The sequence below is a fragment of the Neovison vison genome, chromosome 10 (assembly GCF_020171115.1).
Source record: "Neovison vison isolate M4711 chromosome 10, ASM_NN_V1, whole genome shotgun sequence".
Taxonomy (NCBI): domain Eukaryota; kingdom Metazoa; phylum Chordata; class Mammalia; order Carnivora; family Mustelidae; genus Neogale; species Neogale vison.
In genome coordinates, this window is record NC_058100.1 from 43,992,470 (window position 1) to 44,016,164 (window position 23,695).

Consider the following 23,695-nt stretch of genomic DNA (forward strand, 5'->3'; position numbering starts at 1 on the left):
TATGTATGTATTTAGAAACCCACAAAGCTAAAAATACCCCCTCCCATGTGCCAGTTTCTCAGTTTTCTATAGTTCCTTATTCTTATTTTCAGCTCAGGAGGTTGGAAATTGCCGTCAGGATGGGGTGACCTCCAGCCGTGGGTGGCAGGGAGACACCAGAGCGTGAGCTCTGCTTGGGAGATGGAGGGACCCAGGCCCAGCGCCAGCTCTAAAGTCAGTGTGCTGTGATTTGGGGGGATAGCCTCTCCCTCCCTGGGCCTCAACTTCTCTCAGCGGAAGGGGAAACTGGACTTGATCTAACGTGTTTTCTTGCTCTTCCTGTCATCGGCTAAGTGCAATGGTCCTCGGGAACGGCGGACAAGGACACACCAGAACCACTGACTGCTGTTCTTTCCTGCATTTAACAAATATTTATTGAGCACTTACTGTGTGTCTGATAAAAAACCTCCACCCTTAGGGAACTTAACATTCCATTTAGGGGAGAAAAATAATAAGCAAAATAAATAATGTACACAGTATGTTTGGTGGGCAGTGTCACGGGGAAAAATAAAGTAAAAAGGGGTGACAGAAAATGGGGGGGGGCAATTTGAATGAAAGAGGTTGGGAAAGACGTCCCTGAAAAGCTGGTGTTTGCGTACGGATGGGGAGTGAAGCTAGTTCCAGGAGGCAGGGGAGCAGGCAGGCAGACACCGGGAGTGGGGGTAAGTGTCCCAGCAAAGCTGCCAATGCCAAGGCCTCCGGGTGGGGGTGTACCTGGTGTGCTGGGGGCCACGGCAGCTGGAGTGGGGTGAGCAGGGGTGGGGGGCTGGGACCTCCATGGAGAGGTGACAAGGACCACCTATGGATGGGGTTTGAGCTGAGGAGGGAACTCAGCTGATTTTCATCTTCCCAGGATAGCCTGGCTGCCGAGTTCACAAAACACTGCAGGGCCCAGGGGTGGAAGCAGAAAGAGCGTGAAGGAGACCACAGCAAACCCAACTAGGGCCCTTGGTGGCTCACGGCAGGCTGGTGGGGGTGCAGGTAGGAAGAGATGGCCGAAAGTCACAGGTATGTGGTTCTGCTGATGGCTTGGGAATGAGCCTGTTAGAAACAGAAGCCGAGGGCGCCTGGGTGGCTCAGTGGGTTAAGCCGCTGCCTTCGGCTCAGGTCATGATCTCAGAGTCCTGGGATCGAGTCCCGCATCGGGCTCTCTGCTCAGCAGGAAGCCTGCTTCCCTCTCTCTCTCTCTGCCTGCCTCTCTGTCTACTTGTGATTTCTCTCTGTCAAATAAATAAATAAAATCTTTAAAAAAAAAAAAAGAAACAGAAGCCGAGAGAGACTCCAAGGGTATCGGCTTGAGCAATGATGGAACTGCCAAGAACTCACATGGAGCAGTGTGGGAGGAGGAAAGGCCAGGAGCTCAGTTTGGACCCACGCTAAGAGTGATGCCCATGAGACGTCCCAGAGGGGGCGCCGAGTGGGCAGTTGGATGTAGGAGTCTGAAGCTCTGCAGGGAGTCCGGGCTGCGGAGCCGCAGAGTTGAGAGTGGGCCCCACATGTGTGGCACACAAAGCCACAGGCCTGGGTGACAGTGTGGGAGGTCCACGTGCTGCGCTCTGGGGCCTGCCGACACTTAGAGACTGGGAAGTGAGAAGGAAGGACAAAGAGGACAGAGAAGAATCAGCCAGGGAAGCACGGCTAACCCCTCCCCCGGCTTCACTTCTTTATCCGTAAAGGGCAGGGCAGGGGGGCGGCTCTCTGGCTTTCCCTCCCACTCTGATACCTCTGCTTTTAAGATGTGGAATGCAGGTGAGTCCAGATGATAGCCGAAAGCCCTTGCTAGGTCTTGTGTGGGATGCATGTGGGACTCCGGTACCTAACTGAGCTCCCTGGTGCAGGAGCATCTGTGGATGGCCTCATGCTGCTGCTCACCGGGAGGGGTGAGAGCTGGCGGCCCTGCCCCAGCAAGCCTCCCGCAGGCCCCACCATGCAGCAGGGTGGGCCAGCGGGTTCTCACCTGGCCTGGAGTGGGAGGAGCCGGCTTTTATTTATTTATTTATTTTTAAAGATTTTACTTATTTATTTAAGAGAGAGAGAGGGGTGGGTTGCACGAATGGGGCAAGGGGCAGAGAGACAGGGAGAGAGAGAAGCAGACTCCCCACTGAGTGTGGAGCCCAATGTGGGGACTGGATCCCAGGACCCTGAGATCATGACGTGAGCCGGAGGCAGACGCTTAACCAACTGAGCCACCCAGGCGCCCCAGGAGCTGGTTTTATTCAGACACTGCTTTCCCCGTGGGTAAAAAGAAGCTTAACTTTTCTCCCATGATAGAGACCAACAGAGAAATGATCATGCACATGATTTCGAGCATTTTTATAGAAAATGAGGAGGGTGGTCTCTGACACATCTTCCTGCTGTTCTCTTGGGAACATGAAAAATAGTTCTTCTTGGCTCACTCATAGGTGATGCCCAGGGCAGGTTTTTTTGTGGGGTTCCCCCCCCCCTTGGGATTTCTAGATCCAACCGTGGACTGAGCAAAGTGGCCCGGAAGCAGAGTGGAGTTGGGCTGGTGGGATTCCAGGCCTGGGACAGCGTGGGCTCAGCCCTGCCAGAGTCCCTCGCGGGCATGTCCCGTCAGCCCACGCACGGAGCGGTCCTCCGCGAGCCCACGCTTCAGCCCGGCCAGGAAGCTCTTGGTTTCCTGCCACCGGTTAGTCACTCCCATTGCACATGCGCGGTGCTAGCATCTTACATGTGTTCACATATCTACACAGAGAGAATATACGTGTGTGTGCACGTGCGTGTGTGTAAACACACTGAATCCACAGGAGCCCTGCTGTAACACCTCGTCACAGCTGGATGCACACGCGCCATGAGAAGCTCCAATCTCTGCGGCTTCTCCTTAGCCTCACCTTAATGACGCTCCAAGTTTTGTGCTGCAGAGTTCTTGGGATGCCACCTATGCTGTTCTGATTAGGTTCTGCGGTATTGTTGTTCCCTTCTGAGCAGGAGAACCCGGAGGCTTAGAGAGATTAATTTACTCACCGGAAGCTCCTCGGGCAGTTGGAGATCTGGACCCGGGGTCCCGACGCTGTAGCTCATGGGCTTCGTCTTCTTGCCAACGGTGTCCCTTGGGCCTTTGCGATCAATCCACTTGACAGGAGGGGACACTGAGGCCTGGAGGGGAGAAGTGCCTTGTGTCAAGTCACACGCGCTCCGACAGTTGAGACCAGGCCCAGCGGCCTTTCAGGGGCTGCCATCACTCATTTAATAGATATTCTGAGTACACACCATGGGCATTCTATGAACACAGGGGTGGGTACGCTTTTCCCAGCACCCCCAGCCTGGTGCCCCTGACGCTCAGTGGCCCTGTGACACTCACCACGGGCAACATGGACACTCACCACGGGCTAGCAGAAACTGTCCTGTGGCTGGGAATGGCTGGGGGAGGCAAAAATGTGCCAGCAGGAATGCCATCCTTAAGGACTATGAACCGCATCCCTGAATCGCACGCTGCCTTAGAGCACCCGCCTCCCCGCGGGGGGCCCTCCCTCTCCCTCTCCACCCACGGGTATCCCTGGCAACTTTCAAGGCCACTTGCTGGGAAGCCTCTCCTCTGCTGGGAAGCCTCTTCACAGAATCCAGGCCTGCTTCCTCTCCTTAGCACTCAGTTTCCAGTCATTTCTCTGTGGCTGGGTACTTGTCTGTATTGGTGGCTGTCCTCCTAGGCAGTCAGAAAGCCCCCCAAGGGCCAGGACCATGTCTGGCTGAGTCTTGTCCTGCGTGCTGCCCCGAGCACCCAGGCCCATTTGCTGCAACTCAACTTGCAGCATGGCGTAGGAGCAGGACAGCATTTCCAAGTGGGAAAGACAAGAATTCAGAAGGGGCGGAGGTTCCTGGAACAAAGAATTGGGGTCGCACTCCGCTGTGCAACACAGGGAGAGATGATGCACAAGGAAACCCAAGAGGCATTTAGGAAGAACGAGCTCAAAGGCACATGAACTCAAGGAGACGAATTCTGAAGAAGGGGACACAAGGACCACGCACGGGAGACAGTGAGTCTTCTGTCTCGCTGGACCCATCAAGGGAAAATGTGGAACCTGAGTTGGATCCGGACTCTGGAAGATAGGGAGTGTCCGGGCAGACACTCCCTGCAGGCTGCAGGAGGCCTGGGGGTGTGGACGGGGGTGCCCTCCCCAGACGGGGAGCAGTGGGAGCAGGGACACTTATGGTGCTTTGCAGCTTCCAAAGGGCATTTTACCTGAATTTTTGGCTCACACAATTTTTACTATGTGTCTTTTGGATACTACTATCATCTTCATTTTATGGATGGGGAAACGGCTTGAAGCCACTTGCTCAAACTCACCGTGCTAATAATCAGCACCAGGCTGGGCTCAAAGGTGAGCCCATGTCCCTCCGTCCCTGCACACAGAGCCCCAGTGGGGAGCGCACAGGAACATCCCTTCCTACCAGGGACCTTGTGGAGACAGAAGGAGTGTGTTTTTGTGGCAGAAACTACTCTGAGTTCACGAAGTCTGTTTGCCTTTCTTCCTGGGCTCACAGCTACCTTCACTTCCAGCTCTTGCCCCTCTGCATGGCTACTGAGCTCTGGTCTGTGGCCCGTGGGCAGAGGGAAGTGGCCACTTCTGGTCTGGCTCGTGATTGCTTCCCATGTGATTCTTTGCCTTTCCTTTCCTCTGCCAGTAGGATGTCATCGCCAAGGGTAACACGGAAGCTCCGTATCAAGGGGGGAGCACCTCCTCGGCCTGGGCTCCTGTATGACAGAGTTCCCTTCCCTCTAGAAAGGGTCACCAGCCCTGCACAGTTAACTAAGACTTTATTATGGCAAGACACTGAAAATCTGAACATTATCTCACCTAGAGGAGCGTGGGGATGTTTTTTGAGAACCACAAGATGTTGCAGGATTATAAACTACTTTGTCCTGTTTGTATTTTAAAATCCAAGGCTTTCTAGCCTGGGGAAAGCCACGTGGAAGGGCCAGTTTGGGGTGCTCTAGGACCAGGGAGAGTTCCCCTCACAGCAGGGCCCCAGGCCCCCCTGCTTCTATGGCACTGCCTCTCTGAAATCAACTCTCTCTCAGCACATCTGAGAAGCTGAGGCGAGGGACCACCCAGGAAAAAGCCCCTCCCTCATTGTGCAGATGAGGTCGCAGAGAGAAAGAGACCTGCCCAAGGTCACACACCCCTCCCCTGGCACTGTGTACACACGGGCAACACTCATTGTCGCAGAGGTCAAGTGCCTGTGGTCACTGTTACCGTGATGGCTCCAGACCAGTGTGCCTCCACTCCCACGCCCCGGTGCAGCCCCTGCTCAGCCTGGCTCCGGGCTTGACCATATGGTCTGCTCTGGCCAATGGAACATCAGCCAGTGTGATGTCAGAGAAGGCACAGGAGCACTGGGACGTGCGCTCTCTTGCTGCTGGGGCCGCCCTCCATCCCCCGCCATGCCTACTGTCAGGAAGTCTGGGCTGCTGGAAGGGGAGACCACAGGTGGCAAAGACAAGTCTTCGTGCTGGTTCCTCTGGACCAGTCATCCTCAGCCAGAGGGCACTTCCATCCCCCAGAAAACAATGGCCCATGTCTGGAGATCTTCTTAGTTGTCCTAATTGTATATGGTGTTGGCGGCGTGGGGGGGTTGCTGGAATTGAGTGGGTAAAAGCCCAGGGTGCTGCAAACTTCTCACAGCGCCCGTGGCGTACCCAGAATGAAGTCCTATCCTGTCCCAAACGTCGACAGTGCCTGCCCTCAACCAACCCACCTCCGCTGCCGGCCTGGTGGGCTGCAGCCCCATTAGTGAGACCAGCAGGACGGCCCTGCCGATTGCAGCCTCAATCACTAACCCACAGCACCGAGAGCAAAAAGATCGTGGTTGTTTCGAGGCATTACATTTGGGAGTAAGTTTTTACGCAACCAGGGTGGCTACAGGACCCCTTGCTGGAGATTTGCACATGCTCTCCTTGTGACACAGAACGCGGAAGTGCTTGGGTCCTCACGCAAAGATATTTATCCAGTTTGGTGCCCTTTCTCCCACCCACCCCCCCCACTCACACACCCCTGTCATGGACTAGCTGCTGTATTAAGTATTGTGTACGTATTCATTTAATCTTTGTCATGACTCCTTGAGATACTGCCTCCACTTGAGGCTCAGGGTCATTAACCTGCCTGGGGTCCCATGACCACCCTTCCGCGCTCTCTCCTGCCAGTGACTCTGTTTCTTGGCTTCAACGCGTCCTCAGTCCTCCTGTGGCCCAGCTGCGTCCTCCCCTGTCCCTAGACCGCAGCCCACTGGGATGGTTGGCCGCTGCGGTTCCCAGATGGCCACAGGTGTGTCTCTTGTGACACACTCTGCCTTGAGACAGGACTCTCCAAGGGGGTGAGTGTGAGCCACAGTTCCTGGGGTCAGAATCCGATTTCAAAACCTAGCTCCAATATTCATCCACTACGGGATCTCGAGTGCTTTCCTTAACTTCTCTGAGTCTCCGTGTCCTCACTGACTGAACAGGGCCACATCGTCAGTACACAACAGTCAGTGATCTGAGGACACAGGGTGAGACGCTGATGGTACCGAGTCCACCAGCCAAGTGAATGAGATCCCTGGTCTCCGGGAACTCTCGGTATAACACGGAGGGAGACACAGTGAGAAGGGAAAGCGACAGATGACTGAGAGCATTTGAAACGTTGTCTGACGGAGGAAATGCTCGGTAGATACCAGCGGAGCCTCAGTTGCAAGCGGAAAATGGTGGATTTCTTTTCCTTCTTTTTTCTTCTCCTTCCTTCCTCCCACTTTCCCCTTCCTTCCTTCCTTCCTCCCTTCCCTCTTTTCTTTTTTTTTTTTTTAAAGATTTTATTTATTTATTTGACAGAGACAGATCACAAGTAGGCAGAGAGGCAGGCAGAGAGAGAGAGGAGGAAGCAGGCTCCCTGCTGAGCAGAGAGCCCGATGCAGGACTCGATCCCAGGACCCTGAGATCATGACCTGAGCCGAAGGCAGTGGCTTAACCCACTGAGCCACCCAGGCACCCTTTTCTTCTTTTTTAAGTGTGAGAGAGACACGCCACCAGGGAAGGAGCCCAGAGAGAGGGAGAGAGACTCTTAAGCAGGTTCCACACTGAGCGTGGAGCCCGACAAGGGGCTTAACCTCTCGATCCTGGGATCATGACCTGATATCAAGAGTCAGATGCTTAACTGACTGAGCGACTCAGTCACCCCTGAAAGTGGTGGATTTCTAAGTTCATGGCTGCGAAATTGCTCTACCACTGGGAAGACCTCGGGGAAATAAAGAGGAGCTTTTTTTTCAGGAAGAGAATAGGACTCTCTGGCACATAAGCATTTCCGTTGCGCTCTCTGGCTCACGTTCCTTCGGCTGCTGCACTGTGGAGGTTGCCGGCCCAGCGCCCACAGCTGGATGCTGGGGCGCAAGAGCCAGCTGGCCCCCCGGGCAAGTGCTTGCCTCTCCGGCTCCCATCCCCCATCTGTCTGGTGCAGATGACAACTGAGCCTACGTCACGAGGTCACGGTAAGGACTGAGTGAGAGAGCAGCACCTAGCAGGTGCTAGGTGGTGGGGAAACACGAGCCCGTTATTCTCATCCTGCCTCAACAACCCTCCTGCACCCCGCCCCAAGCCGGCTCTCAGAATTCTAGAAATCCTGGCAGCCAGAGGACCCACATGTTCCCAGCTGTTACTAAACCTCTCAAGCTGAAGGTCACCTACCGCACCCACTCCCCTTTCACGGACTCGCCACCTTGCTCTTTCTGATTGTTATTAATTGAGAACAAAGAGAATGTATGATTACTGTGCAAAAATTGAAATATACAGAGAAGCAAGAAGAAGTGAAAAGCATTTCAAATCCCACCACTCGGGAGTGTGGTTAACGTTTTAGGGTCTCTCTCTCCAGCCTTTTCCTCATTCAATATATTTGTTTAAATGAATACGTGTGTATAGTGAGGCCAGGGGGTCAGTGTCCTCAGCCTCAGGCCCTCCTCGGAGGCCTCCATGGGTGGGTGGGACACCAGGGCCCTGTGGGCAGCTCTAGCTCAGGACCCAGGCAGATGGGGGGCAGGACCCCTCTGCTTGAGGCCAGCATGCTCCCGCCTTCTCCCAGCTCTGCGAGGAATGCCCCATCTTCCGCGGAGGCAACTTTCTGTGTGGGACAATTGTGTCAGAAGGAAACCCGCCCACCAGAAGTCCCCTGGGAATGAATCAGGCCTTTATGTGAAAAAGCTGCTCCCGACACCCCCAAAGCTCCTTCCAACCCGCTCTGGAAGCTGACTGTGCGCCGCTAGTAACTGAGATACTGAGCAGATGGGGTGGGGGCCTGCCGGAGGTCTGCAGGCTTAGCAGCAGCTGGACAGCTTCCTGGAAGACAGAGGGTGACATTTCTCCAGGCTTTCTCGACTCCTCCCAAACCCTGGGGAGTGGATTTTGCTTTCACTCTCTACCATGGAATTTCTCAGGAATCTTAAAATCCACAAAGGCTATCATTTACTGAGCACGTACTCTGTGCTGGGCCTCATACAGAAATGATGTCGGGTCCTCACCTCAGTTCTGCAAGGGAGATGGGGAAACTGAGGCTGGGGCTTGACCCGGGTCCTGCCACCAGCGAGGGTCCAGAGAGATTTAAACACAGTGATCAAACTCTCGAGCCCACGCTCTTGATTTCCACTTAAAAACTAATGTTGGTCTTAGTCACGTGACCAACGTCCATCGTGGAAAATCCAACAGGGCTGAAAGACACAGCAGAAGCCAGCCCGACCTTCTCTGCTCCCCAGAGACGACCACTTACAACTCAGCGGCAGCTTGTTTTTCCTGCTCTTAACTCCAGATTTCAAAATAGTCACCTAAATTCTAGTGCTTAGATAATATGAGAATAAGTCACCCCCACACCTCTTTCCTGTTTCTTAGTTTCTTTTTAAAGCAATTTCCCCCCAATTCCTTTAGCGGATCTGCCAGAGGCTCGGTGATCATTTTCCCACCACTCACCCAGGTTGAGTGTCAGTCCTCCTACTGCCCTGACCCCCGTCTCCATGGCCCCGGAAACCTCCCCTCCCCAGGCTGGCTCCTGGCTCTTGGCCCCTGAGACTTCCCTCGGACTTTCCTTCACAGGAGCCCCTGTTCCTGGAGGCCGTGGCTTCTTGTCCCGACGAGCACAGTCTTGGAGCCCCTCATGGCCACGGTGAGGTCCATGCAAACCCACCACAGGGCACAGGGCACCATCTTTCCCTAAGGTGGAAGGCTGTCTCCCCACCCCATGCCCCATGCACCTCGTCACCAGTCTGTGCTGACCCTCTAGTGGGGGTCTGGGGACGTAGCCAGGCCCAGGGCTGCTGGGGCCCAGGTCCGCAAGTTAGCTTGTCTCAGCGGAGGGCCCCTTCCCCACGCCTCTCACCACAGGGATTCGGTGACTCACTCTGAATAAGGCGTCATAAATTTCTTCTTAATAACACACTTGTCACTGAACCATTCCAACAATTTGGCATGGCAAGAGATCTGGCTCCAGGCAGCAGGGCGGAGAACTAAGCTGCTTATAAAGTGTTTCCCGCCGAAGACTGGAGAGGGGCGAGGACCACCCAGTCTAGGTCACAGGTGTCCTGCGGAGCGGGAATGACGACGCCCACATTACAGTGAGGGATGCAGAAACTCGCTCCTCAGGCCCAGCAGGACAGACCCTGCACCTCAGCCCCAGCAGGGAGCACTGTGGAGGGGCTGTGATGGTTGACGGCTGCGCTTTGGATCCTGGCTCTGCCACTTCTAAACCAGACCACCTTTGGCAGGTTCCCTGATAGCTCCAGCCTCTGCTTTCCTCATCTGTGAAATGGGAATAATCCCTAGTTCATGAGGATTTTGTAAGATTCAGCGAGGTACGTCAGGAAGAGAACCTTCCACATGGTGCCAGCTCACAGCGAGTGCTCTAGGTGTAGCTGCTGGTATCACAGACTCCCGTCTAGGGTCACCTGCCTCCCTCTGGCTCAGGACCACCTCCCTCGGCTTCCTGTTGGCCTCCTTTGGCTCTCTGTCCCCTCACGCTTTACTGCAAGCAAAAAAAGGTAGCCACTCCTACCTTATATTACTTAATGATCTCGACTAGTATTTGAGGGAGGTGGTACTATCCACAGTTGACAGGGCGGAAACTGAGGCTGGGCGAGTTTGGGTGACTTCCCCAAGGACCCCCCCCTTCTCTGTGGAGAAGCCACATCCCTCAGGTGTCTCCCCAGTGCAGACTCTCCACACCCCAGCTCAGAGCCCAGGGCTTCGTCCTCCACATTCATCGCCCCTTCCCTGCGCCCCTTCCCTGCCCACCCTCCTGGCCCCAGACGTAGGCTCCCTGGGGAGCAGTCCCTGACACAGAAAAGGAAATAATTAGCATAATCACCAATTCAATTCTCTCCACTCTCTTCTCTGTGAAAATAATTTGCTCCTCTGGTAGCTACCAGGCCAGGGGGAGGGGGAGGCTCAGGGAATTGTGGAATCTCAGGCTAATTAAGTGGAAGGGATGCTCTGGCTCGGGGGAGACAGGCCGTGCACTCCCGCTGCTCCACACGGAGCACAAAAGCAGCCTCTGGAAAAGGTGGAGAAGGCATGGAAGGATGTGAACGACAAAGAAAGATGTTCAATCAGAGGGTGGGAAAAGGAGACGGATGTGAGATTAAAGGTTAAAGCAATGGGGGCGCCTGGGTGGCTCAGTGGGTTAAAGCCTCTGTCTTAGGCTCAGGTCATGATCTCAGGGTCCTGGGATGGAGCCCCACATCAGGCTCTCTGTTCAGCAGGGAGCCTGCTTCCTCCTCTCTCTCTGCCTGCCTCTCTGCCTACTTGTGATATCTGTCTGTCAAATAAATAAATAAAATCTTTAAAAAAAAAAAAAAAAAAGGTAAGGCAATGGACGCATTTAGCCCAAAGGAGAGAAAAGAGGCAGGCAGCTTCACCATCCCTTCCTGAGTTGTAAAAAGAATATTCCTCCTGGGTCTTTCCCTCCTCAAGCCTGTGTTCTCTTGTCCTCACTCCCTTTATCACACTCGTCTTTGTTTTCTATTTACTTGTTGATTCATGGTGACCTTGACTGAGAACGTGCTCTGTGCCGGACAATTTATCAGCTTCTACGAGAGTCTCTGCTTTGCAGGTCCAGTGGGAGAGATGGGCTGCCTCACTCCCTACACGAGGGGACCCCAGCCACGCACACTGCAGGATGGAGGTACTCTAGGGCCTGTCTCAGGCCTCGGAGGAAGGAAAGACCGAGGCCAGGTGCTCTGGGAGCTGAGGAGCAAAGTGGGCCTCTCTGCCCTGTCCGGGCTTCAGGGACGGTTTCCCTCAGGAGATGAAGCCCAAGGGGAACCCTGAAGAATGAACCTGTGGACCAGTGGGGGCAGGGTGGGAGGGGCACGGCGGGCGGCAGGAGAAGCCGCGCGAAGGTCCCGGACACGTGATGCAGCGTGTGTACAGGCAATGACGAACTGCCCGTCTTTGTGAGGCAAAAGGTAGAAACAGATGTGGTAGGAGCCGCAGCTCGAACACCAGGCTCAGAGCCCAGGGCCCTGGACGCTGTGGCAGGGAACTGGCTTCGTCCAGAAGCAGCGCTACCCCGAGTGTCTAGGACGGCACAGGGTACGTGCCGTATGGAGAGACAGCCCCCTCCCTCCCAGCTAAAGGTGCTTCTTGGTCAAAAAAGTTGAATGATGTTGAGTTCAACCAGTGGTTGAAGGGCACTTTGCAAAAGGGGACACCTGGCAGTGTGTGCAGATGGTTTTTCATCATTCAGGGCGGAGTGCTAGGGGCAACCAGTGGGTAGAGGCCCGGAAGGCCGCTCACCATCCTCCAGTGCACAGGACAGCCCCCTGCAAAGACCCTGCCCCCCTCGGGGTTTCCACAGCTCACGCACAGGCCCTGCTGGGTCACTGATCTCGGCCGTGCTACGGTCTGTTGGCTAGTCTGTCTCCCCCAGCCTGGACTGAACAAGGTCTGGATGGCTGCCAAGTCAGTATGTGTGGGTGGGAGGAGGGAGAAAGAGAGGAGAAGAGGAGGTTTGGGCAGGCTTGGGTGGGGCTGCACAGGGTAGAGTCCAGCTGGCGGGGTACACCCCTGCTGGCGGGGTTGGTGGGTAACTGGAGGGGGTCCTTCCATCCTAGCAGCTCCAGCCACCCACAGCTGGGGACCTGGGAGTCAGACCCAGCTCTGAGGACCTGGCCAGATCGGAGCCGGGGGTCTACTCTGTACTGGGCACGTGGAGGGCACTCCCATCAGCATCTCCTGCTGCCAGCTTTTTCTTCACTGTTCTGTTTTTCTCCATTGCATCTTTTAACCTATTTTTCATTTCTTCTTGCTCCCTTCCCCCCTTCAGAATGTAGCTCCATAGAGCAGGGGCTTTTCATCTTTATCACTCACTACTTTATTGCAATATTGCCTGGAACTGGGCCTGGCACGCAGTAGGTGCTCAGTTAAACTGTGTGGAAGCACTGAATGTCTGAGTGTGGCCCCGCTCCGCAGCCGGGAGAGCCTGTCTACCACGTGCCATTCCTCCACCTCTGTACCCGCTGGGGTGAGGCTAGGGGGTCCCAGGAAGCCCACCTCCCAGACCACGCAGTACGTGTTCATGGTCCACAACATGAATTCAAAGCTGCTCTGGGGGAAGACCCAGGAGCTTTGCACGCACACTCTGGATATTCCTTGAAAAATCCGGGATGACGGACTGACCATGACCCGAGGGAGGAGAGAGCAGGCTAGGGTGATGCAAAAGGCCACGCCAGCTGGCAGCCAAACGAAGTTACAGCCAGTTGACAAGACAGTGGCGCAAACAAAGGCCTCCCTGCCTCCGGGAACTGCTGTCAAGCATGGTGACACACGGGGCTAATCGCATCTGAGGGCACGGCGCTGCCCAGGAGCAGCCCGCAGGGCCGGCGGGGCTTCAGTCACTGCCGGCTTGCCTGAAGGAGCTCATTCATCACTGTGCGGGGCCAGCACGGGCGCCCCAGTTACACACAGGGAGCGAGGACCACAGTGGGGAGGGCACGTCCCTGCTGGTCCCCTTGGAGACACATGCAAGGAAATAAAAAGCCATGGGTAGAAAGAGATGTTGGGGGCAGCCAGGCCTGCCAAGGAACGCTGTGTTTGTGGGGGGCTGTTTACCTCACGGACTGGGACCCATAGGGCTTTGGTTAAGCTCGGGCTCATGGCTCCAGGTCTCAAGGCCTGGTCTATTGGCAAAGGTTTTTAAAAACCTGGGCTCAAATCCCAGCTAACCCTCCAAGCTGGGGTTCCAGGCACTGTCATTTTGAGCTCTGTGGCCTCAGGCCAGTCGTCCCGAGGTGTATGTGAGTGAAGGCAGGGTTTATATCTGCTCAGCTCACCTAACAGGTTTACTGGGAAAATGTAAAAGATGGGGCAAAAGGAAGCACCTTGGGAACCACAGAGCCTGGAGTGCAGGAAGGCATGGGAGCGGTGCGGCCAGGTCCCCCACCCTTTCCCTGGTCGGGGGGTTGTTGGGGGGCCGCACAGGAAACAGCAGCCACCCAGTGGAGGGTGGCCCGTAGTCACCCATGGAAACCAACTGGCTTTCAGGACACACCCTTCATCTGCAGGAGATGCCTTTTCAGATCTTCAGGTGGTTCTTAGAATCCCACTTAAGACCCCCTGGTGGGCAAGCTTATGGACACCCCCAACACACACACAGTTCATGTGGCTTGTTCTCAATGCTTACTTTAGGCAGATACATTTATAATCAGCTCCATAATCACAAGGCATTTTCCATTTTGTGAAACTCATACGAATGTAATCCTTAATACCAGAAGACTGGCATCATTATGCTTATTTTACAAAGCACAATTTTGGAGAATCAGAGAGGTTGGGTAAGCTTCCCAAAGCCACACAGCCAGTCTGTATCAGAGACAAGCTTTGACTGCAGGCTTCTGATTGGAGGTGAGCTTGGTGCCTGCTGGGCAGACAGAATTGCCTCTCCTTCCAGTGTCGTCTTCTCCTTCTTTTTTAGGGTCTTTGGTTTGGGGCTCATTTTTGTTGTTTGCATTGCTTAACGACTTTCCCTGACAAATCTAAGCAGACCCTCTTTCAGAAGGGGATTCCCCTGGACCACAGAATTCTCCCTGGGAGAAGAGGAGTCTGGCAGTTTTCTGAGCAGGTGCCTTTCCACTAGGATACCGAGCAAAGCGGGGCACCTTACCTCTCAGGCACCAGGCTGCCCTGGAGGACTACAGATGTGACTCTTCCAACATCTAAGTCGCGGACATGGTGGTTACAGTAGATCTCCTGGGTGTGAGATGATGGACACTCTCTCTCCTTAAAGTAAGCACAGTGCATGTACTTCCCCGTGGAGAGCTTGTGTCTGGATTCTGAATGCTGGGAATAAAACAGAGGGAAGAGAACTTTCATTTATGCTAAAAATGAGCGCGCTCTCTGATTTTCAAACGAGAGTTCACATATTACCAATCCCGTTCACATCATTACCACCTCTGATTCTTACCATAGCCCTATGAGTGTAGTTATAACCCTGTGAGGCATTATAATTCCCATTTTAAAGACTGGCGACACTGAGGTGACTTGGCGACACAAGGGCTTGGGTGACTTGTCCCGAGTCACACAGCTCATGCACGGTAGAGACGGACTAAAGACCTGCTTCTTCTGTCTACAAGTTCAGGGCTTTTCACAGGTGGCAACATTTTCTACTTTCCATGGGTGAGACGTTTACTAACAGTAAATTCCAAGGTTGACTGCAGTCAGGCACTTCTAACGGGGATCGCTTTAAATTCCTTGTAACATGATTACTTTTCTCTTCTCTAGGAATCCTGAAATCAGGCTAATGGCATCTAGTCTATGCTTATCACAGACCTATGACACTGTGTCTTAGCAGATGTTGCGTGAGGACAAAGCCATGTAGGAAGAGACTCACCGGTCACCGCCTGAGGTTAGAGGACTGGGCACTGCCTGGGACTCTGCCTTAGAGATCCCAGGCTGGGCTAGTGCGGCTTCAACAAGCACTCACAGAGCGGCACGAGCTTTCTCGAAGGATCCCACACATCTGGGAGTACGTGTGTGTCATAGGCCCTATCTTCGAGGAGTTTACACTTTGGTGGGAAGGTGAGATTTCGTATACATTTTGAATGGCAATGTACAACACGGAATGGAGTGAAGCGCCCATCTGTTTGACACATCGCCCAGATAGGCTTCCTGAAGGAAGGAGGTCTCGAGTGCGTCTAGAGAACGGGTAGGACTTGGAGGGGGCGGTTTTCCATTCTGGTGGAGGATGAAGTGCCAATGGCTGGGGGACTGTGGGGGGACGCGTGGCTCCGAGCTCCCTGGCCACCGTGTACACATTCCCCGAGTCCTGGCAGAGACAGGTTTTAATCTCTGAGCCTTTGTTCCCTCTTCTGGAAAGAACCTCTCTCTCTTGCTTCCTGGTCTCCCTCTCTCTCACGCCCCATCTGCCTGTCAACGCGGGTCGGGTCAACCTCCTTTCTGTTAGGAGACCACCTGGGCCCTCCTGCTGTGCTTTGCCTTCCTTTGCACGGCACTGACCATGTGGCATGAAGACATGTTCGTAAGTCTGTAAGCCTTGAGAACAGGGATCCCCTGCTGTTCATTTTTGTACGGCCATTTGTTGAATAAATACAGATGAAAGACGGCAATGTAGACGGCATGAATAACCCTGCAAGAATCCTGCTACAGGATCGTGTGGGCGGACACCTAGAAGCAGTGTGGTCCTGGGCCACTGCATGTACGATGCCTAATAAATCTGAATTACTGTTTCTTTGATGAATGAGTGGTTGATGCACTGACCGAGTTTTACACACATCATGATGAAAATCCATCCTCACTATTCAGCTAAAACTTGGTTGATGTTTTAGTTTTCCTTCAAATCCACGAGGCTTAAACCAAGGGAGAGACAAAACGTGCAGGGCAGCTGAGCAAAGTCTGGGGGAGTGGATCAGGGGCTGGAGCCGAGGGCCTAGCATCAGCCGGCAGGCAACGGGCAGAGTCTGGAAAGGGAAGAGAGGCGCTGGAAATGCCAGCAGGAGCCACGGAAGCCAGTGCTTTCCTGAGACAACAGGGCAGGAGTAGACCTCGAAGCAGGGTGTGTTATAGATTATTTTTTTCTTCTTTTAAAGATTATTTATTTATTTATTTGTCAGAGAAAGAGAGAATGAGCGAGTGAGTGCGCACAAGCAGGCAGAGGCAGAGAGAGAAGCAGGCTCCCTGCCGAGCAGACAGCCCGATGCGGGACTCGATCCCAGGACCCCGGGATCATGACCTGAGCCAAAGGCAGAGGCCCAACCGACTGAGCCACCCAGGTGTCCCAATCTTTTTCTCCTTTTAAAGACAGAAGCCCCTGACTGAAATGGAGAGAATGTACCCGAGCAGGGCAAGACTTAAGACCCAGAAGACTGGTTCTGAGGACATTACAGAAGCTGGGAATGCAGGCTGGTGCAGCCACTCTAGAAACAGTATGGCGGTTCTTCAAAAAGTTGAAAATACAGCTACTCTATGACCACAAAATGGCATTACTGGGTATTTACCCCGAGATACAAATGTATTGATCTGAAGGGGCACATGTACCCGAATGTCTATAGCAGCAATGTCCACAGTACCCAAACCATGGAAAGAGCCCTGATGTCTACCAGCAGATGAAGATAAAGAAGACGTGGTCTATATATGCAATGGAATATTACACAGCCATCAAAAATGAAATCCTGGGGGCGCCTGGGTGGCTCAGTGGGTTAGGCCGCTGCCTTCGGCTCGGGTTGTGATCCCGGGGTCCTGGGATCGAGTCCCACATGGGGCTCTCTGCTCAGCGGGGGCCCTGCTTCCCTCTCTCTCTCTGCCTGCCTCTCTGTCTACTTGTGATCTCTGTCTGTCAAATAAACAAAATCTTTAAAAAAAAAAAATGAAATCTTGCCATTTGCAATGACATGGATGGAACTAGAGGGTATTATGATAAGAAAAATAAGTCAGTCAGAGAAAGACAAGTATCATATGATCTCACTGGCATGTGGAACTTAAGAAACAAAACAGAAGATCACAGGGGAAGAAAGGAAAAAGTGGAAACAAGACGAAACAAGAGAGGGAGACAAACCATAAGAGACTCTTAATCTTAAGAAACTAACTGAGGATTGCTGGAGGAGAGGGTGAAGAGGGAAGGGGGTGGCTGGGTGATGGACACTGGGGAGGGTAGGTGTTGAGGGGAGCATTGGGTGTTGTGTAAGACTGATGAGTCACAGATCTGTACCCCCGAAACAAGTAATACATCATATGTTAATTAAAAAAAAAAAAAAGATGTTCCAGAAGCTTGGATGTGAGCTGGTGGAGGCTGCTCTAGTGGTACTGCTCAGTGGTACTACTCCAGCTGCTACAGGGACAGAGAACAGCAGAGGGGTTCGTGAGTGGGCAGGAGCTAGCATGGACAGGACTAGTGACATCCTGGCCTGGCAGGGGGCCCGGGTGCTGGTGATGCCTGTATAGGAAAAAGAGCTGAGACTGATCTGGCTCAGGAAGCTGGGTGGTTCCTAGTTTAGTTGAGGGCAACTGGAAGAAGAGGTACAGTCAGGCTGAGAGGCAAGAAAGAGTGAGTTATTTTTCTACACGTAGGCTTTGTTCTGAGTCTAAATTATATGATTTTCAGAGACATAGCTATACATAGATACTGATATATTATGCTTTCTCAATTAACATAATACTTTCCCACATAAATTACAGATGCTTCATAAACATTATTTTTAATAAGGAGTAAACTGGGAATAAATACGTAACTTATCAGAGCCGGGCGTGCTGACGGAAGAGGGTTTCCCGTGCTGCAGAGGACAAGAGGCCAGCTGGCCCGCCCGTAGGTCCTCCGGGAGGCCCTGTTCTCAGCCTGGTGAGTGATACAAGGAACCCGTGGACATCCTATAGATATACTCAGGGGGCCCTGGGGGGTGCACACCAGCTGCGGTGAGGTCTTGGTCACAGACGCATAGGCTGCTGAAGGTATGAGGGACCCAGAGAGCAGTCCAGGCCTCAGCTGATGGAGGGGGGTGGGCTGGGGGAGCCTTTGTGACTATGAAGGCGGGTCTGAAGAAAACGTCCCCAACAAGCTGGGAGAAAACGAGACTCTGTCCTTGAGAGTAATCAGTAACCTCAAAAGCTGAAAACAAATACTATCATTATTACCCACATTCACAACCATTAATTCAAAACTGGTGAAGTTTTCCTGGTGTTCATGTATAAGGCAACAGGGGTAGAAAGGAGACTCTGTGCTACACTCCCCTTCGGATCTTTTGAATTGAATTCAGCTGTAATTTAAACAAAAATTAAATCTGTGCAAACCAATTCTCTCTTGTTCATTGACAGTAGTGATGGAGAAAGAAGTCAGATCACAGGAGGTTTTTTGACTTGTACAGAAAGAAAGGGAATGACTGCATCTCACAGTGACTTTATTCATTTGAAAAGCATGAGGTCCATTCCTAGAATAACACTACATGTTCACCTACTGAATTAAGAGGAAATGAGCCAGAATGGCTTTAGGGGAAAAGGACATGGCATTAATGTCTAGGACTTAAATTCCAGTTGGGCTAACCTTCTTGGTGACTCAGTTTTTTAACCTGTAAAATGGGTATAGCAAAACCTACCATGAAGAATCATTGAGACTTAACTGGGAGAACTTCTGAGAAGGCAGCTGGCACCAATGACCCCCAACTCTATCCATGTCTATTCATGTCTATCCAACTCTATTCATTGAAGCTTAGAACATCAATTTTCTGCAATTGTTTTTTTTTTTTATTATATAATAAGTCATCTCTGGAAATAAGAACCCCTGGCTCGGATGGGGTGACCAACTGTAGGCTAGGGTTCAGGTTTGCCCATGACTGTTCCCGTTTTAGTATCAAAAATCCTCCATCTCAGAAAATCCCTCAGTCCCAAGCCAACCAAGAGGTTAGCCAACTTAGCAATAATGGTCGTCAATGATGCCATCAAGAACCAAGTGACTTTTTTTTTTTAAACTTGGCCCTTCTGACTGTTGCTTATTGTATCATGGCTGCAAGATGGCTAATGCACTTCCAGCCATCACGTCTGCATTCCAGGTAGGAAAGACAAGGAATGGCAAAAGAATCAAAGTCTTTCTCTTGGAATGGTCTTCTTCTTACTCTGGAAAGAAAGCTTTCCTTGAAGATCTGCGCTTACACTTCACTGGCCAGAACCATTTCACATGGCTACCTCTAGCTGTAAGAGCAGCTGGGAAAACTGAGGACAGCTGACCTTTGAACAATGTGGGGATCAGGGGTACCAACTCCCTGTGCAGTGGAAAATCCATGTATAACTTCTGACACCCTAAAAACTTACCTACTAATAGCCTACTGTTAACCAGAAGGCTTACCTTGAAACTAAACAATCAAGACACATTTTGTATGTTTTAGGTATTACATGCTGTATCCTTACAATAAAGTGAGCTAGAGAAAAGGAAGTGTTATTAAGAAAAAGAGAAAATAGATGTAGAGTAGTGTGCTATAAAAATTCCATGCTGAATTAGACCCGTGCAGTTCAAAGCCATGTTCTTGAAGGATCAACTGTATTTTGTTTCCAAGCCCGCCACAGAGGAGGCAGGAGAGAAAGTAATGAGCAGCTCTGGGTGGTCAATCTGCAGTGTCCGCTACACCCCCTCCCTCTTTATGACCCCCAGCCAATGCCCAGCCCCTGCGATGAGGCAGGCAGTGTGCTAGGATTTGCAAAGGGCAGAAAGATGAATACCATACAATCCTCATACCAAGTAAGCACACGGTCTGGCACAGTCTGACATAAGGCACAGGGGAGTACATCTGAAGGCAGCCAGGAGAGAGTAGGAAGCGTGCCGGCAAATCTTGCCCAAGATGCGGGTGGGAATGACAGGGGTGGTGGGTTATCCAGGCAGCGATGAACATGATGCCTCTTCCAAGTAAGGATAAACCCAAAGATGTGAGGGCAGCACTTGGCAACAAGAAAGCTCCAGGAAGAAGAGCCAGTGGATGTGAGAAGAAGGAATGGGTGTGTAGGGTAAGTCCCTCTCATCTCTGAAAATGACCCAGCTTTGGGGGCTTTGGTTGTTGCTATGGCTTTAGGGAGCCATTTCGAAAAGAGGGTGTGCACGGGCCTGAGTGACCTCGAAGCCCACCCACCAAAGGGCTGTAAGAACTCATGGAGATAAGTCACCAGAGTAAATGAGATTCCAAACCCACCCTCAAGAAAGAGAAAGGCAAACCCATATCATCTGAAGATCCTGCTGGGTCCCCAGCCCCCTCCTCTCTTCCAGCCTCTCTGCTCCCCCAGCTCTGCTGTTGGATCCACCTCCAGGCCGGCCTGGCCAGCCCTCGAGCCAGCCAGTGCAGAGTTGGCAGCCCCAGCGGCCGACCAGCACCATGCCTGACACCAGCGACTGCCCAGGTTTCTAGGCGAGCAGCAGCGCGTCCCACCTCACCTGGGCAGGGTGCTGGCCCCGACCACAGTACAGCCCCCTCCCTCCTGCTCTCAGGCTGCAGCAGTCTGTAACCACCCTTCATGAGCCTTACTATCTCAGGGAAGCAGCAGAAAACCCCGCAAGGTGGGGACAGGTATCTCCAGAGGCTCAGGAGGAAATGAGGTCCCGTGAAGTCGGCTACACTGCCCCAGATGACTCAGCTACTTAGTGGAGGAGGTGGGACTTAAACCTGGGTTGGATGCAAAGGCCTCTGCTTCTCCCACTGCTGTGCACCATTTCTCTGTACACAGCTGAGCCCTCTCTCCCTGGTCCCCTTGGCTGCAAACTTGTCTTCACCCAGACCCCCGGCCCTGATGGCATCCTCTCGGGGAGGGGCTTGATCGCTGGGGCTTTATTACTCCATCCACCAAATATGTATTGAGTACCCCTGTTTGCCGGGCACAGTGCTGGGCTGCTGTGTGATGTTCCGGCTGCCTGAATTTGCCCACAGCTGGGCCCACCGACCTCCCAGGACCATCAGATGCCGGAACTTTGCTCTGTCCTTGGGGCACCTTAGCAGAGCGGCCTGTGGCCAGCTGCAGCCAGGCCCAGTGGCACAGCTGGACCCCTGTTCATCAACCCCATGCATCCATGGCCCACCCTGGCTCTGCTTCTTGCCCTTTGTTGCCACACCAGTTTGCAGTCTGGGCCTGGCATGGTTACCTCTGAGGCTGTCCCAGTAATGGCAATGCAGCTAGCCACTGCTGTCATCCAAGTCAGGGGTTCTGAGGATGGGAAAGAGTTGAAACAACCACCAGGTCCACCTGATTCTTGATAAACAACATGATGAAAGTGGAGATTACAAGAGAACATAATGAGGGGGGAGAACATAATGCCAATAGTCGCTCTCCTCACTGTGGAGGGTCCTAGAGGGGAGCCATGGAGGCACAAGAAACAGGGACTTGGGGCAGGGGAGGGGTAAAAGGAGTAAAACCCAAGTTTACTCAATGTAACTGCTTTTTTTTTTTTTCTATTTGTAGAAGTAATACCTGGGCACTGTGGAAAACTGGAAAGTACTAAAAAGCATAAAGAAAAAAAAAAGTAAAAAAAAAAATTGGTAATTACTAAAAGTATAAGGAAAAAACTAAAACCACTGTGTGATTCCATTACTCAGAGATGATAATTACTGTTACCATTTGGTGTGTCTACCTCTAGATTTTGGTCTATGCATGTATGTGGACTTATTCTGTTCATACTATTTTGTACCAATATTGTCTCACTTAACACTATATTGATATCCACCGGACCAAGTGTTTTAGGAAAACGTCCTTTCCAGTGGCTCCACGGAATTCCATTCTATGGGTGTGCCCTAATTTATTTGGGCTGTTTCCCCTCCACCCCCATTTTGTCCTAAGTAAGTGACGTTGAGATGAACGCCTTTGAACCTAAGTATTTGTGCTTGCGTCGCATTTTTCCCTTGGGCTGAGCTCTGAGGGACACGGTGTGACAAACCACTTCGGCATGATCAGTCTCTCTGGCCAGAGAGCAAGCCTTGGGGAGGCACCCGTCACCACCAGGCTTTCTGAGCAGGAACTGTAGGGATCCCCAAAGGGGGACAGGCCGAAGCAGGGGACACCCCAACACTTCACTTCTCTTACAGATTTTCTTTGGAGGCCCCTTGCTTTACTACTCAGAACCCTTCAGCTTAGAAATCTGCTGAAACCAGCTCAAGCAGACAAAAGAAACGGAAACAAGAATGTCAGGCAGCAGCCTTGCCAGTCCTCCAGAAGAATACCAAACGTCCTCTTCTCTCGCCGCGGCTTCTCATGGACCAGGGCAGCTCCAACTTGAGAGTGCATCAGAATCATTAAAACGCCAAGTGCTGGGAAGCCGATCCCCAGGTTTCTGACCAAGCCTGTCCGGGGCAGGACTGAGAATCTGCGTTTCTAATACATTCCCAGGTGCTGCTGGTGCGGCTGACCCAAGACCACGCTTGCAGAACCAATGCTAGAGCACAACGTGGCTGCTGGTGCCAGGCACACACCCTCCAAGACTGCTACCATGCCCTGGTCATTAAGTGAATGCCGCCCTCTCACCGTGATCCTGCCTCGTGGCACCCAAGCCAGAACGTTACCACCTTCCATCAGAAAAAGACCTCCCTGCCAAGAGGATGAGGCCCAAGAGGGGGCTGAGGTCGCTAAGGCCTTTTTCTGAGAAATGATTCCATCTGTGCTCAGGTGGTTTCTCACAGTCTAACTTGCTTTCCTTGGGCCTGACGTCTAGATGCCACACAATGGTTGGGGAGCATCTCCCTGTCTCAGAACACTGGCTCCAAAGGGCCCCTGCAGTCCAGGTACCCGTCAAGCAGGGCTTGCTAGGGAATCTGGGTGACCCTCCACAGTATACGGCCGCAAGTAAGGAAGGGCCCTTCCCTGGGTCTTGGATTGTTTGAAGTCTCACCAGACAGTGACTCTGAGGGGCAGCCGACAGTGGAGAACTAACCACCCACCGAGAGGCCACAGAGGAGCTCTGGTGAAAACAATATGACATCATGACAGGTCCTGAAAGATTGTAAAAGAAGAACCAACATTTACTGTGCTCCTCCTTACGCCGGGCGCCAAGAACCGTACGTTGATCACCTGATTTAATCTTCCCTACAAACCTGTGAGTGCAGAGCTGGGAAAATGCGTTACTATCAGGGAACAGATGAAGACAGTAAGGCAGAAAGGCTAGGGTACTTGTCCAAGCTCACTGGAGCTCCTAACAACCACTGTACAGCTGCTCTTGGGAGGAGCCAGAAAACTAAAAAAGGGCAAAGGGGAGGAAACACACACACATGTAGCCCTCAATTCAATCATTCTATCAACACTCCAAGGAGGGGAAAACGATCCCATTTTCTAGGCAAGAAAACTGAGACTTAGTGAAGAACCTTTCCAAGGTCACACGGCTAGTGAGAGCTGCCCCAGTCTGGAGCCCAGGCTTTGAGCCCCCAAAGCCCATCTGCCCCCACATCTACCACTGCGCTTCTCAGGGGCTGTTCCTTGCTGCGGGGGGGTGGGGAAACGGGCGGGCTTTGGCATAGGGGGCACTGGTGACCTATGGGTTGTTCAGTGGGCAGGGACAGCGGGGCCACGTGCCTGTGAGGAATAAATGCTTGGGGCGAGGAACGGCACATAATGGCATATTCTTGAGTAGACTTCCAGGTGGGCAGTCAACAAAATCACATCTGAATATGGTGACAAGCAAAAGTGATTACAAAATTAGCACAGATTAAAAACTCAGGATATTACTATTTA

The 23,695-nt window shown here is 52.5% G+C and overlaps 1 long non-coding RNA gene across 3 annotated transcripts in view; it reads right to left on the minus strand.

The window, feature by feature from the left end:
* Positions 1-408: 408 nt before the first annotated feature.
* LOC122918556 overlaps positions 409-23,695 on the minus strand; it is a 58,808-nt gene continuing 35,521 nt past the window's right edge. For all 3 annotated transcript variants that reach the window (XR_006386627.1, XR_006386626.1, XR_006386625.1), the window contains exons 3-5: positions 14,163-14,338; positions 3,025-3,156; positions 409-1,080 (exon numbers count right to left, since the gene is read on the minus strand). This is a non-coding gene — a long non-coding RNA (uncharacterized LOC122918556). The remainder of the gene's footprint in view (positions 1,081-3,024; positions 3,157-14,162; positions 14,339-23,695) is intronic.